We start from the raw sequence: 12,852 nt of genomic DNA on the forward strand, positions 1-12,852 counted from the left end.
GTGTGTATGCGTGGCGGCGGCGGGGTTGGGGGGGTTCTCTATGTGTGTGTGTGTGAGTATGTGTATGCGCGGCGGCGGGGAGGGGTCTGTATGTGTGTGTGTGCGTGCGTGTGAGTCTGCTTCCAAGGAGCCATGGGAGACAGGAATCGCGCGTGACCTGATCCGTTTACGCACGCGTGCACATCACTTGTCTCCTGTCTCCCTTGACTCCTTGAAAGCAGAAACGATTACAATACAGTCTCGCAGCGACGATCGCTTCACGATCGGTTCGCAGTGCGAAACCTAAAAAGGGTGAATAGCAGGGGGTCGAGAACACAACCCTGTCTTATTCCCCGCTTTACATTAAAATTGGGGGTACACTCCCTGCTTACCCCGCAGCGCACACAGGCTTGCAGCTTTTCATAGAGGCGAGCTAAAAAGAAAATAATTGACTCTGGTGCACCGAGTTCTAACAGGACTGGCCATAAAATAGAGTGGTCGACCAAGTCAAATGCACTGCTTAAATCAGCAAAGCAAAGATATAAGGTGCCGAGCTTGGCCTTGGTGTATTTGCCAATTAGTAAATCTAGATTTAAGCATTGGTCTAATGTACCACGGCCCTTTGTAAAACCATACTGCGAGGTCGCCAGAATCCCCTTCTCGTCAGCCCACTCTTCCAACCTGATCAGCAACACTCTGCTCATAATTTTCACTGATGAGTCGAGTAAGCTGATTGGGCAGTAATTACATGCTGCTGACTTGTCCCCCTTCTTATAGATAGGCACAATAATAGAGTCTCCCCATGTTGGTGGAATCATGGTGGTTACTGCTGCATTAAAAACCAGAGTAAGTATAGGGCCCCATAACAGCGGGAGAGTCCTACAGACATCAATAGGAACCCCGTCCGGTCCCTGTGCCTTACCCCCCTTGCTGGCCTTAATACTGCATTCCACCTCGGCTAAAGTAATGTCCAATGGAACTATGGGCCATAACCTTCGGTTTACACCGTTTTGTCCAACAGCCTGAAATATAGCTGAGAAGTGAGTGACCCAGGCCTCACTGCTGACAATGGGCGCAAGGTGAGGGGCTTTATCTTCCTTAAGAAAGGGGGAGTTAACCGTAGCCCAAAACAGGCAGCAATCGGAGGTATCCGCTGCCTGCGCTAAATTATCCCAGGCTTCTTGCTGCAACTCCCTCTTCCTTTTGGAAAGAACCATTTTATAATCATATCTCAAAAGTGTTACTTTATGGTTATCCCTGGGTCTGAAAGCCAAAGCCTGATTCAATTGAGAAAGGAGGGCTGTACAAGCATGATCAAACCATCCATTTTTGTGGGCGGTTTTCCCTTTCCTGGTCCCAGTAAATATGGTACCTACAGTCTTGTTAATATTAATAAAATTATCTACAATAAAAGATGAGGCTCTCCCTGGTGTTAGGATGCCATTAATATCTGCCATGGATTTAGATATAATTAGGCTCATTATCTTCTCCGATTTTTCCCCGTTCCATCTTAACCTTGTCCCGTTTAATCAATGTGGTTCAATGTTAACTACGATTCTGAACGTCCGTAGTGTACTACGTTTCAAGATCTCAGTTTTCATTAAAATACGGTTATGGTCACTCAAGGTGGATTCCTCAATAACCGGAGTCAGACAATATGGCACAATGCTTGATGAAACCATAACATGGTCAATATGAGAATTACAGTTCCTGCCTGTATAGGTCGGAATTGTTTGGCCCTTGGCATCTTTGGCAGGCTGTAAGAGCTATAAATCATAAGTTGACAGTAAATTATTTATTGCCTCCCCATACTCATTATGTGGGAAATGTGGTATATTATCACCCCTGTTGTTTTGTATCCCACATGCCCTGGAAAGCGACATTGGGCAGATCGAAGAATTAAAATCCCCATACCAAATAAAATCAAAAGTAGTTTTTGCGTCTAATGCAAGCTTCAATACGGCACTTTCTAATTCAACTATAGCTTTGTGCCATGTGTTGTCGAAAATGTTATTGTAAAAATCAATTAAAAGCACCTCTTGGCCTTTCTTCTCGCGTATCCATAGGATTTGCGAATGTGTCCCTACAGTTAAGTGTTTAACAACGGTCAGCATTAGATTCAAAGATAATAGGTCAAGCAAACCACCGTTAGCTCTACCATACTGCGACTTTGATGCTTCTGAATGGTAGCATACAAACCCATCCAAACTCGGTTCTGTGGAACACCGGGTTTCTTGAAAACACAGGATGTCATATGATCTGTTCAAATCGGCCCACCTCAGCATTTTTTCCTTCGATGCCCCGCCGGCTATGTTCCAACTAACGATTGATATCCCCTTCATATTGCAACAATTGGACTGGTCCTGGGCAGTGAAACAATTAATACCATCCCCTCTGTGCTCTGCCTTGTCTAAACCAGCAATTGTATTATCTGCACCTGTGGATCCTTGGTCAATTGCCGTCCTCTCTATGGTAAAGACAAATTTGTGCCCACTGTCAATCATATTTAAATCAGCCTTTGGGGTTAGCTCCGGATCTATACATTTTTCGCTTAATTCGTTCACCTGGTTATTAGGAATCACACACATGGGAGACCCACAATCCTGTGTATGTCAGTCATTTGTATCTAGGGGGCTCAGGGCTTGATATCTATTCTGTACTGGAACCCCGAAGATTGGGCGATTAGTAGGTGTAAACGTAGGTGTAAAAGATCTACTTCTACGTTAAAGGGTGGTGCTTTAATATGGTGACTGTAGTAGTAGCCAGTGGGCGTACACATACACTGTTCTCATCATAGGTTAGAGAGGCCGCTCTTAACAAAACAGTTGCAACATGTTGGGGGTGTTTAAAATTAACAATGACACAATCGCCCCTGCAAGTCTTACTTGAATTGCCAATCCAATGTACCCGTCAAGTGGTAAGTATTTGATCAGAATAGGTAATTGGAAACCCACATGCTTATGCAACCAAGAAACTGTTTTGTTTTTAAGGGATTCGTGTGATTCTTGCTGAGGCTGGATCGGATTTAAATCAGAAGATGGTACATTAGTTCAAACAACTACATAGGGTGCACAGTCAGCAGGAAGATTAATAAAACGGCTTTTCTTTACTACTGTTACCCCGTCTTACTTTCTGGTACTATTATTACCTGTTCTTTCTGACGTGTTATTCGCAGGGGGTCAGGCGTAGTTTCTTTAGTTATGCTTAACCTCCCATTATGTGACTTTGGTGCATCTTTACTAACTTCAGGGCCCTTATCAACACCCCTACATCTTTCAGCCATACCAATGTGGGCATCCAGAAGTCCACCTAATCTTAACACTTCTGCTGACATCAGATCTAGTTTAACTACTAGGGGTTTAATGATATTTTCTAACTTGTCCTCTAGAATGCTGGCTAAAAATCAAATTGCTCAGAGTTTAAATTAACTGTGCCATTTTTGTCTATTAAATCCACATCAGGTGCGGTACTTTTGGGTGATATTTCAACTTTTCTTTTGTTATGGTTCCCCCCACGTTTAAGTTGCACTTTCCTACAAGTCCTCACTGCTCTAGGGGCCGGAAAGAGCAGTACTGGAGTGTCATGAGTTGAATCCAATATGTCCTGATTGGGTGCTGGTAGAATTGACACTTCCGCTGTTAAATCGACAGGGTCACATCTATCATCCAGTGGTAATGCCATCGTTGGGGTAGGGGGTGCAGAAGATAAAGCGGGAGGACTCCCCCGACCTAGCGATTTTCGCCGCTCATTGTTAATTTTATTAACTACTTTCACTAAGTAGTTATCCAGCGTGGCTTTTTGTTTGGACATGGTAGGCACTAGCAGCAGATCCCGATGTTTTTGACTATGAAGGGCTAGAGCTGCTGGATACAGTACAGGTATAGTTTATATCACCTCAGAGAGACCAATGGTGGTGCAAATCAGCCCAGTCAAAGAACAAGGTTAAAATAAATCAAAATGTCTCACTTGGCATGTGTAGGTAATCTATATAGCAACGACCAGGGGGCCAGGCCCAGCCCAGCCTTGTCCTGCCCCGGACTGCCACAGACTGTCCCGCCCTTGTCCCGGGCTTCTCCCGGCGCGCTACTGCGACGCGGGTACTGACGCGATGATTTATGCGCCTCCTGGGGCGCTTCCCCATGTGCGGCTTCCGGCCGCTAAGGCTGCTGGGAGTAGTAGTCCGCCACACGCTCTCCCCCTCACAGTGGCCGCTCTGGTGTTGTGAGAATGCGGCGGCGGGGGGTGAGCGGCAGGGCAACAGGACCGGCAAAGGGCAAGAGTTCGGCCTCGGCAGAAAGTGCACCCAAGATTGCAGGTAGGATCACAGGGTTCGTCACGTAGTTAAGCAGAGCCCCCGCTCCACCGCGACTGACGCGATGATTTATGCGCCTCCTGTCGCGCTTCCCCCGTGTGCGGCTTCCGGCCGCTAAGGCTGCTGGGAGTAGTAGTCCGCCACACGCTCTCCCCCTCACAGCGGCCGCTCTGGTTTTGCGAGAATGCGGCGGCGGGGGGATGAGCAGCAAGGCAACAGGACCGGCAAAGGGCAAGAGTTCGGCCTCGGCAGAAAGTGCCCCCAAGATTGCTGGTAGGATCACAGGGTTCGCCACGTAGTTCAGCACCAAACCAAATACAAAAATCTTAGGATATATCACATCAACCCATCTCTAAGTGGGGCACTTAGTAGTAATGTGCTATTAGAGTAAATACAGTAGAAGACGCACCAACAAGAAGAAAACAGAGGTGAAATGCCCGCAATGACATGTTGAATACACAGCTCAGAGCTTCAGCAGTTGGAACTGAGGTACTGGGATTGAGGTCTGTGGTCCATGTTGAGGAAGGCCGCAGTGATGCAGGCTCACCACGCTTTTACCTGACATGCTTCCTCGAGATCCTCAACCCACTGGCCCAGGGTGTCCTTTGGTGTACTATGAGCCAATGTGTCTGGTGAATCCTCACGGCTCCTGAGTGTTTCACTATCTCACAACAGTCCCCTTGTGGTTTCTGGTCCTCGTCTGAAGAGTCTTCCACTTCACACTGAGGCATTCAGCATCCTTTTTGTTTACAGAAGATCACAACTGCTTGAACCCTTTGATCCAAGGGATGTACTCAGTTTAGGCAAAACTACATATAGAGAACTGTCCTTGGTCAAGGCTCCCTTTAGTGGATGTCTCAGAGCTGCTTTTTAAAGTCCTGATGAAGAACAACCACATTCTTGAAGGAGCCTTATTTATTTTACTTTCAGGACATTAACGGGAAGCAAAAGTCAACCAAAAGACAAGCTGCCTGTCATTTTGAAGTGGCTGTCAGACTCATCTGAATACATCTTAGCAATCCTTGACAATGTTGCATGGTGGGAGGGTAATCACTTAGGCCCCGATTCAGAATACGGTTAGGAAAGCTCCCACTTATGGCCTCATTATGATGCGGTTAGGAAGGCCTCCTAAGGGCATTTGCTCCTTCCAAATCGGATCGGGAATATGTCTTCCCAACCGAGGCCAGATTATGATGTGGTTAGGAACATAGGCTCTCATATAAGTCAATGGGAGTCCAACCAAATCGTATCTGGAAGCATACGGATGTATCATACTCGGTTGGTTGGACTCTCCCGATCGAGTCGGTTGGGAACCATTTCCAAACTGATAAGTCGGGAAGATTTCCTGACTGCATCAGAATAAGGCCCTAAATGGTACATTAGTGGAATCAAAGGAGAGGCCAACCAAGAACTCTTTGTGAAGTTTCACCATTGTTAGGTGAGGCCCAGCACAGCTCTGGAAGAAAGTAATTTGGATTCTGCTGTTACAAATATGTCTTCGGCATGGCAGGTGCGAATGTATTTTTCCCTGTTCTCCCAGGTATTTAAGAGGTGGGATGGCTGAGCCCCCAGGAGGAGCAGCAAGTATTTTGTCACATCCCTAATGAGAAAGACAACCTTGTGGACAATCCACAGATAACTGTGTCCTCAATTAAACACCATTTACCTTTCAAATGGTCTCCCAAGAAGGCAATACACATGGAATAGGTCTCACACCTAGAAAGTTAGGGGCTGTAAGGTACCCCAGTTAAGAGGGACTGAATGTATATTAGAGTAATGTGCTGATATACTGGTTACCCACCAATGGTAAAATACATCTCTTCATTGTGAGAGGGAAAGACCCCTCTCTGAATATGGGGTGTAGCTGTTTGTGACTGTGGGTGAAGCTAAACTTCCTCACCAGCAGAGCCTGGGTGTTAGACCTAACAGCCTTAGGGTGGCCTCCCCCAAAATATGTGCCTAACTCCTCCACTTTTCAGACCTTGTTTTTGCTGGCTTGAGTTCTCTGTTCACTTTAGCACTGCTAACCAGTGCTAATGTGCTTCTGCTCTCTCCCCAAAACATGGTAATATTGGTTCATCCCCAAATGGCATATAAGTCCCTAGTAAATTGGTACCCCCTGTACCCAGGGCCTGTAAACTAAATGCAACTAATGGGCCTGCAGTGCTGATTGGCCACCCACTGAATTCGCCTTTTGACCATGTCTCATGCCTGCCACTGAAGAGTCTATATGTGCAGTTTTATTCTGCTATACTGACCTTGCAAAATAAACCCTTTACCAGTTTCAAACCTTTCTTTTTCATACATATAAGTCACTCCTAAGGTAGGCCCGGGACAACCTAGAGGTCTGGGTGCAATGAATTGAAAAGGAAGGACATGTACTTTTAAGTTTGATATGTCTTGGTAGTGAACCACTCTTAAAGTCGTCTTGCACTACTGCAAGGCCTATCTCTCCCATAGGCTAATATTGGGATTACCTTACTACAATTTATAAGTGTAATTTTCAATTGGGAAGAGATGAGAACCCCAAGTCTGGTGTCTCTGCATCCTAATTCAAAATCCTAGCTTATGGTGTAGTTAGATTTTAAATTACCATTTGGGAAATGCCACTTTAAGAAAGTTTGCACTTTCTACTTTAGCTGCCTGTCTTTGATCAGTCTGGACTGAGTGACAGATAGGTGTTGTGTATTCCCTCAAAACAGCCACATACAATGGGAGATTAGGTGTAACTTGTTGGGCCATCCCATGAGGATGGGAGGGAGGAGCTTGACCCAGCCTGACTTACACCAGAATACGCTGATTCCTGTTCCCACACAAAGGGTGGTTGCATACCCCTCTGTAGTGAGTCTGAAGCAAAGAAAGGAAATGAGTTCCTCTGTGAACTTTAAAGCCCTGTCTTTGGACTCTCCCCCACTTCAAAGTCCCTACTTGGGTATAAGTTAATGGACCTCTGATACCATCACTTTAGTACATGTCTGGACCTGTGAAGACTCTGCTGGGAAGAAGGACTGCTGCTTTTTTGGACTCATGCCTTGCTGTGGTGCTCTGCTGTCTGCTGTTGTGAGAAGGACTGTACTTGCATCACTTGAACCCAGCGTGACTCCAAGGGCTAGCTGTCTGGCCTCCTGATTTCCAGTCTCAGTTACATAACAGACTTCCAACCACCTTACAACCCAATTTCTAACACTGGTGAGGTACCTATGGTGCATTAAAAAATAGAGCGCCATTAAAAGCTGGTGATAAAGTAGTTGAGTTACACCTCACTAGCCTTATGGTAGATGACTGGCACAGTAAGGTATGGTGTGTGCTTGCCTTGTGAAAAATAATAAAAGGAATAGTAAGTGCTTCCAAGGTTCTGGTACCAGGGCTCTCCAAATTTTTTCTAAATGGACGTTAGGTGAGGATGCCTCTTCTAGAGCTCTGCCTTCATGGCGAATATGGATGGACTGGGGTTGGCAGTGGCAAGCCGGAGGTGGGAGAGAGACAAGCAACATCTATACCATACGTTATGCCTATCACTCTATACATCTTGCATATTACAAGGAACATTAATAAGATGTTTATTCTCTGTACTTAAAGGAAAGGAGGTGAGAACAGGTCATCACACATTTACTACGTACAATGCCACTGTGGGGCTCAAAGAGCTGCGTCCCACCCTTGGGGTGCCTTCCTACTAAAAGGTCTTGGATTTGTGGAAATCCTTAGTGGCCCAGGGTGCTAATTGTATTGTCCTAAGTGTATGTGCAAAGGTTGTAAGGCTTGAGATACCTGCCACAGCAAAGAGTCTGAATTAACTCGACTAGACAAAGGTTGTTGGTGATGCTGAAGCAGCATGGTCCACACCCCGGTGACAGACTGCAGCCAGATGATTGTCTGACTGACAACCATAAGTTGGAAAGAAGGAGCTGCAAGCAGGATGCCAGCAGTGGGCAGGAAAGAAATCAGTGAAGGAAGACATTGCATCACAATATTCAGAAATAGTAATATTCCTCCTATAATGTTCTAGGTGAAAACAACAGTTTATTAGTGTCAGTGTCAGGGAAATGAGGATCTCTCCTCAAGTAGATGGACTTTACCCCAATTTTTAAGATGGGTAAAGTGTTTTCTTTATTGCCTCCTGATCAAATGGAAATTGGAAAGCTATAGGCTTGCATTGTCCTTGCATCACGCCAAGACCTGGAACACCCTCCCCACCCTCCTACGGCCTACCGAAGACCTACTGGCCTTCAGAAGACTCCTCAAGACCTGGTTCTTCGAACAGTAGCAGCACCCACCCTCCCCCAGCACCTTGAGACCCTCACAGGTATGTAGTGCACTTTACAAGTGACTTGATTGATTGATTGATTGATTGACTTACTATGCCACGCAGAGCCATTTTGTGGGGTGCTGCACAGCATAGTCAATCTAAAGCATCACAAGGTAGGGCAAGATGCTGCCTTGCCTTACTTTGGCCTGGGACGGCATTCCATGGGTGGAGCATGGGTGTTTCCACTCATCCAAACATGTTTTTTTGCGCATTCCCCGGTTTACTAACATTAGTAAAGCTGGGAATGTGTTAAATGCTACCCTACCCAGGGGAGGTGTAATAAGGAGAACTATCTTTTATTTCACCTCGTTATTACTTTCTTTCCACTTGTGCTTCATTCTGAAGTGCACATAGACAGAGAGGAATGCCTCAGAGGGTCGTTTGTGCAAGTAGGTGTCCCTTCCTTCACAAAAACGATCCTTCCTGTAACGCAGTCACCCTTGCACTATGTCCCTAGGGTACCTGCTTTAGCACTAGGCTGTGCTCAGTGGGCCATCGCAGACAGAGAGAGCAGGAATGCACCATATCTTAGTAAATATGGTGCATATTCTGCTCCGTCCATTTGATGCAGCACAGTGCAACAAGTTGTTTTGCTGCGTTGCCTTTCGCCATGTATCAGTAAATGTGCTCACTAGTCTGTAATGAATTGAAGTACTGTGATGCAGAACGTACTGTATAAGAAAAGCATAAGATTCTAGGAGTTGAAGCTGAAAGAGATGCAGTGTCAGTCAACAAACCACAGTACCAGCGAAAACCAAATCTCTCCAGCCAGCATTTATACATCTGGATCTGAAGCATGAGGCTGGGAACCAACCCTCAAAAGAAAGTAGGAGTGCAGCACAACTTTCTCTCTCTAACTTGGGGACAGAAAGTGGAAGAGAGAGAAAAAATGTTCCTGTCTGTGGGGTTCTAAGCAAACTCTTATCCCAGGGTGATTGCCAGTATTGACAGCCACTTCCAGGGAAATGCAGGCTTCAGTCTCCACCAAGGACACTGTTCATCTATGCAAGCTTATTTCTGCATTATGTCCTGGCTTACTCTCATGATGTCAGGAGGTTAGATGATAGTAGGAAACAATCAGGGCAGGCTTTGTGTTTGTCTGTCATTGATGTGTAACCTACTCAGGAAAGGAGCTTCTATTAGTCAGGGCGACAAGGAGCTCTCCGACCACCTCTAAGACCTAGCCTGCCAGGCAACTGCTTCTGATCTTATAAGGGTTACAAGAGCACACAAGCTATCTCTCTCTGGTGAGCAACCTGACCCCCGGGCTCCTCTGGTTTGTCCATATCTGAATGTAATGGAGATCTTGTAGAGGCGTCAACCCTGAGCCACCACTGGCCTGTCCAGGGACAGAAAACATGCAGAATGTGAAAGTTGTGGGATAAAGATGACCAAAGTTGAGCTCCGAGATGATGGTGAGTGCCCCTCAGTTGCTAAGTTCATCATAAGACCCCACTGGACCATTTGCAAGCCACATAATCCTAAACTATGAAGTGGAAAAGATGCTTTTGTGATATTTATTCTACTTTTGAGAACATAAAGCAACATAAACCTTTGTTGAAGGAAGAATTCTGAATGTACCTGATTTATTGGTGCAGTAAAATTCTTCTCTCTGTTTCAGGCTCAACTTTAGGTACCCGTTCTCCTGGTACAACCTGAAAACTGAAGCAAGTGGAGTTAGAAGAGAAGAAACCATTAGAGTGGAATGCAAAGGGGGAGGAATGGGAGAGAGATGACGTGGTCAATCTATCAAATGGTCCTTCTACACTCCAAAAAACTGACAATCACAACACTTTGGATTGGCATGCTTACAGTTGCTCCTCATCAGAACATAAAAGTTTGGTAATAGAAGCTGAGAATGTATACAATATTAGACATGTAGTTAGTCATGGTTTGCTTGGATAGCATTGGTGCTATAGTTTTAGTGACCCTAAAACGAAAGAGTAAAAGAAGGGGAGGGGCAGGACAGGGTCTGTGCTCTAGTGGGAAAGAAGTAGGGTACCTGGAGTGGGAGTGACTGTATCTCTAGACTTTGCTGACCTCACTGGACCCCCTCTTTATGGTCATGTATCTCACTCTATGGATTCCAATAAAGAATGTTACCATGTGACTCCATGTCAGGAAAGAGTCAGTACACCACTCCTGAGGTTCATTTTAACAACAGAATGAATCTTTGGCAATATGGAATAAGTATCTCCCTCTGCTTGTGTGCAGTTGTCTGGTTCAATGACATTTCACATCATTCTTGCAATTGCAAAATTAAAAAAACATATAGCCATCTTACCACCCTGCCAAAGCCAAACCCATTGGCTTTTTTCCAATGTTTACTTATTATATGAAGAAACACACAAATGGTGATGGGAGTTAATGAATACAATCAACCAAACCACTGGCATTATCTTGGGATAGCAGTCTAATCAACTGTTCTTTATAACATGATGCTGGTGCAACAATAACAGCTTTCTCCAGACTTGTGGCACATTTCACAACTGCAGCACTGAACACTGGATAAAATGGCGGCTAATTGTATGTTGATCTTTATTTACACTATCAGGAAGATGGTATTTGTTGTCACATACATCCATGCAAATGAATGATTCCTTCAGGAGGGCCCCATTCATTGGGAGTCTCAGGGGACCTGCACCACAATCCGCAGGGGTGTGTGGACGTCATTTTGCACTAGGCCTTTGGATTAGAGTGAGCCTTCCTTTGTGGCCTACTCAGTAGCCATTGCTGGTAAAGGTGATGCCAAGCCTTGTACAAGTTGATTCAGAAGGGCCAACTTTTGTGATGCTTCTCTGTAAAACTATGCTCAGAGGCAGTTATGGAATGTAGATCAACATTGACTGGTGCAAGAGGTATGTGTGTGTGTTTGTGTGTGTGTGTGTGTGTGTGTGTGTATGGTTGTGTGTGTGTGAGGTGTGGGCATGTGTGTGTGTGTATGTGTGTTTTAAGTCTCTGGGATGGACTAATAATGCTTTGGTGGCGACTGAGTGAAGGCTACCTGGTTGTGAAGCTGAGTTTACCTTAAATATACCTCCTGTTCCTGAGAGGCGAAATAATATTATTCAATATTCTTGGGGATATTTCTGTTATTATTTGTGTATTCACCAACAAAAATGTACTCAATTATATATTTCTGTGAAATTATTCACTTACTCCAAATGCCAGATCCCACAACAGCCAGGACTAGTAGGAAACTCAGTGAGACAATTATCCACGGTGCAGGTCTCTTGAATTGGGGACTTTGCGCGTCAGCTGGAAAATACAATGAACAAATATACCATTATGCATCCTAATAATTCCCAATTCTGCACAATTTCAATCACTGTGAGTACATTTTCAAGCAATGAATATCTGGAGAGCTTCAGCTAGAGTCAGAGATCTTGGGTCACTCATCAATTTGCCACACTTGTATTACTGCTTGCCCATATGCTCTAAGGTGGTCGCAAAGGCTATATTCTCCGCTATTGTCAAATGTCTCTTAAAATTAGTCAACGGATCTTGTATTTCTTAAGTGTAAATAAAATATATTCTGATCAACTTCTTTCGTAAAACCCAGACTTCTTGCTCAGTGTCATGTTGTTCCAGGAGTTGCATATGATAATCCATCTGCTGCAAGATGTTCCAGTTCGGGCTGGACTGTTCCCACGAACGGTGATGGATTAAACCCAGATCCTTTGACTGGGTGTGAGTGTTTGATTGATTCAGATGCTCCGTCCATTACCACCCCCTTTTGTACCGCTTTAGGCCGCCATAAGTGTGGCAGGGTATGCTCAGACGTGAGTCCCTTGCTCACTTTGCCACTGGATTCAAGCAAGCCGGGCTGAAGACGGCTGGAATGCCAGAAACCGGTCCTCGGAAGCTTGTTTCCGGTCCAGGGAAGACATGGCTTGGCAGTTCGGGCTGGACTGTTCCCATGAGGCACAGGGTCAGACTGATTTGCATATAGCCATGTCTGAACTGGGGTGGCAGAGTGGGCTAAAGAACGGTGATGGATTAAACCCAGATCCTTTGACTGGGTGTGAGTGTTTGATTGATTCAGATGCTCCGTCCATTACCACCCCCTTTTGTACCGCAAGATGTTCCAGGGCACGTTTTTTCCTAGAACCCATTAAAATAATAATTTATCAAAGAGGTGCATCGCCTTTATGCCATGCTACCACTGTCAGATTTGCTTTTCCCTGCATGGCTTGATAAATCTAGAGTAACGCAACACAGCACAAATCTCCGCATTCTGTTACTCTGGCCCAGT

General features: G+C 45.3%; 1 pseudogene; it reads right to left on the minus strand.

The window, feature by feature from the left end:
- Positions 1 to 12,852, minus strand: part of LOC144769746 (killer cell lectin-like receptor subfamily B member 1B allele C) — a 138,847-nt pseudogene that overhangs the window by 85,227 nt on the left and 40,768 nt on the right.

This window comes from Lissotriton helveticus, chromosome 7 (genome assembly GCF_964261635.1).
Source record: "Lissotriton helveticus chromosome 7, aLisHel1.1, whole genome shotgun sequence".
NCBI classification, from domain to species: domain Eukaryota; kingdom Metazoa; phylum Chordata; class Amphibia; order Caudata; family Salamandridae; genus Lissotriton; species Lissotriton helveticus.